Source organism: Emys orbicularis, chromosome 24, assembly GCF_028017835.1.
Source record: "Emys orbicularis isolate rEmyOrb1 chromosome 24, rEmyOrb1.hap1, whole genome shotgun sequence".
In the NCBI taxonomy this organism is placed as follows: domain Eukaryota; kingdom Metazoa; phylum Chordata; order Testudines; family Emydidae; genus Emys; species Emys orbicularis.
Genome location: NC_088706.1, coordinates 16,942,396 through 16,945,857, shown reverse-complemented (window position 1 = coordinate 16,945,857; position 3,462 = coordinate 16,942,396). Strand labels below are relative to the sequence as shown.

Here is a 3,462-nt window from a genome sequence, read left to right as displayed (position 1 = left end):
ATGCATTTCCTCTTTTGGCTTTGCCTTGGTGCACTAAGATTCTGCCTTTAATACTAGTCTCTGAGTAATTCCTAGTACTAGTCCGTCAGTCTTTTTCTGTAAAAACTGAATTAAATAAAAACAAGCTACCTTGATACCTGTACATTCTCTGCTTTTTTTCCTTTTCCATGATTAATGACATAACTAATGTCCTTCTTTTAATTTGTTCTTTTATAACATGTCTGGTCAGATTTTAGCAGAGCCCTGTAATTCTCACTAGGATACTTTTAGGAGAATTAGTTTAATTGTACTCAGATTGCTTCTTTAAAAACCAAAACCTATCCAGTTGTTAAGTTAAAATGTAAGTGACGGGTCACATAACAAAACTGGAAGAAAGTTCAAATAAAGTGGCATGTAGGACAAAATAAAAAATGAATATAAATCCCACCTGCAGCACTCATATTACTTCAGTGGTTATTTATTTCCTGGACAGCCGTGACTATAATGAACGCGCAAACAGGAATTGTGCAAAGACCCAACTTGAGCCAGCAAAAACAGATCCAGAGATACACTTGCTATGCTGTTGATGCCCCTTTGTGTGCTGCATCAAAATAAAACCACTCACAACTGGGATGTAAACTGATGAATGCTGTCATAACTAGTATCTTAAATCAATCAACTACTCCTTGAACAGAAGGATTTTAGGTAGTTTATTCCTGTCCAAGCAGATTTGAATTTGATTACAACTTTGAGAGACATTAAATCAAAAGCTTAATTACAATCTGAATATGACACCCATTCATTTAATAGTGTCCAATCATTTATAGATATTTCTATTGATACTTGCATGTTGATTAAGGACAATGTTATGTGGATTGTAAATTGTCTGGAGGATCCCTAAATAACTATTATAAATGACAAAGTGTCCTGTGAAAAACTACAGGGACCTGCTAGGTCTGATCTTATTCAAGAGGAAGTAACATCATTGCATTCAGAGGAGTTGCAGACACCAGTGAAAAGGGAGAAGTAATCCAAAGGAACTTAAAGAAATACCTGTTAACAGCAAGCTAATGCCTCTGATCAGAAAAATCCAAATACTTTTCAGTTTTCAGCTGTATGCATATGACGCCATGGGAGAGGTAATAATCCTTCTGCATACAACACTTTAGTAACCACACCTAGAATATTTTGTTTAGTTCTGCGCACTTCATTAAATTGACAAATGGGAGGGACCTCAGCAAGGAAGCTCAGAAAAGATAACTAGAATGGCCAGGAGGCTGAAAAGTAACCTATAAAGAAGTTGAACTATGCATATTTAGGGCTCTTAATCTAAATGACAACAATGACCATAGTAGAAGATGGAGATAAGTCTACAGAGTGTATGAGTGTGAAAACAGGGGATGAAGTGTGAGGGTGAAAATGGGATGAAGAACTATTTAGCATACTAAAAAGGGATGAAATTGAGAAATTGAAATTGAGAAGGGTTTTATCTTGAGTAAGGAACTGTGCCAAATTAAATCTAGTAACTCTAAAATTTCAGTGTATTAGAACACCCTTGTTAAGACTTTAAATGTGCATATCTTGGATTTCTGTTTCAAGAAAAGAAACAAACATTCAACATATATGTATGACCTTGAATCTGACTCTGCTGGTTTGGCCAAATGCATACTTCCTATTTTAGATTTGAAGCCAAAAATAAACAAACAGTGCTTTTCTGTAAGACAACTGGCATATTTGAACTATTATTTTGTGCTATAGTTTAAAAAAAAATTATAAATTCTACTCTGTTTTCCTGCATGAAGTCTTTATGCCCGATGTCAACAAATAGGGGAAGAAAGAATTATTCAAATAATACATTAGGAAACTATCATCATGAATACAAAAAAATTTAATGCAATATTGTGGTTGAGTTTTGAAAGGCACAATAGTCAGGAAAGCCTTAGAATTCCTGATGCAAATATAACTCACCCCCCCTCACACTTTGTAGCTGCTTAAATTTCACACATTGAAATGAGCAACCTGGCCCTAACTTGAGGTGCAGACCATTCCTGGTCATCCAGTCCCAGCTTCTGGCAGTCAGTCAACCTGATTGGCAGAAGCTGGGACTGGATGACCAGGGATGGATCATTCAATAATTGCCCTGGTCTGTTCGCTCCCTCTGAAGCATCTGGCAGTGGCCATTGTCAGAGAAAAGATACAGAGCTAAGTGAACTATTGGTCTAACCCAGTATGGCCATTATTATTTCTAACCCACATTTCAAACTAAAAGCAACAGGAGTTGCAGATATATCAAATATATATACTTGGACTGACGCTGAGATGGAAATAGGAGAGACTTGTTGAAAGTTTCTAGGTAACGATAAAAGGGGTAAAAAACGAGGTTGATGTCATGATAGGGGTCTATTACAGATCATCTAACCAGGAACAAGAGATGGATGAGGCTTTTTTTAAAACAACTAACAAAATCATCCAAAGCACAGGACTTGGTGGTTATGGGGGACTTGAACTATCCAGACATCTGTTGGGAAAATAACACGGCAGGGCACAGATTATCCAACAAGTTCCTGGAAGGTACTGGAGACAAATTTTTATTTCAGAAGGTGGAAAAAGCTACTAGGGGAGAGGCTGTTCTAGATTTCATTTTGCTAAATAGGAAGGAACTGGTTAAGAATATGAAAGTGGAAGGCAGCTTGGGTGAAAGTGATCATGAAATGACAGAGTTCATGATTCTAAGAAATGGTCGGAGGGAAATCAGCACAATAAAGATAATGGATTTCAAGAAGGCAGACTTTAGCAAACTCAGGGAGTTGGTAGGTAAGATCCTATAGGAAGCAAGTCTAAGAGAAAAAACATTTCAAGAGAGTTGGCAGTTTTTCCAAGAGACATTGTTAAGGGCACAAGAGCAAACTATTCCAATGCATAGGAAAGATAGGAAGTATAACAAGAGACACACACACACACACCGGCTTAACCAAGAGATCTTCAATAATCTGAAACTCAAAAAAGAAGAGTCCTACAAAAAGTGAAAATTAGGTCAAATTACAAAGGATGAATATAAACAAATAACACAAGTATGTAGAGACAAAATTAGAAAGGCCAAGGCACAAAATGAGATTAAATTAGCTAGAGACAAGAAAACATTCTACAAATACATTAAAAGCAAGAGGAAGACCAAGGACAGGGTAGTCCTGTTATGTGGTATACCTTGAATTTAGTAAGGCTTTTGATACTGTCTTGCATGACTTTCTCATAAACAAACTAGGGAAGTACAAACTAGATGGAGCTACTATAAGGTGGATGCATAACTGATTGGAAAACCATTCCCAGAGAGTAGTTATCAGTGGTTCACAGTCAAGCTGGAAGGGCATATTAAATGGGGGGCCTCAGGGATCAATTCTGGATCTGGTTCTGTTCAATATTTTCATCAATGATTTAGATAATAGCATAGAATACGATGATTTAGATAATGGCATAAAGTTTTCA

At 36.7% G+C, this 3,462-nt stretch overlaps 1 long non-coding RNA gene across 2 annotated transcripts in view; it reads right to left on the bottom strand.

Moving 5' to 3' along the window:
- Positions 1-3,462, bottom strand: part of LOC135894352 (uncharacterized) — a 40,242-nt gene that overhangs the window by 30,593 nt on the left and 6,187 nt on the right. The window lies entirely within an intron of this gene.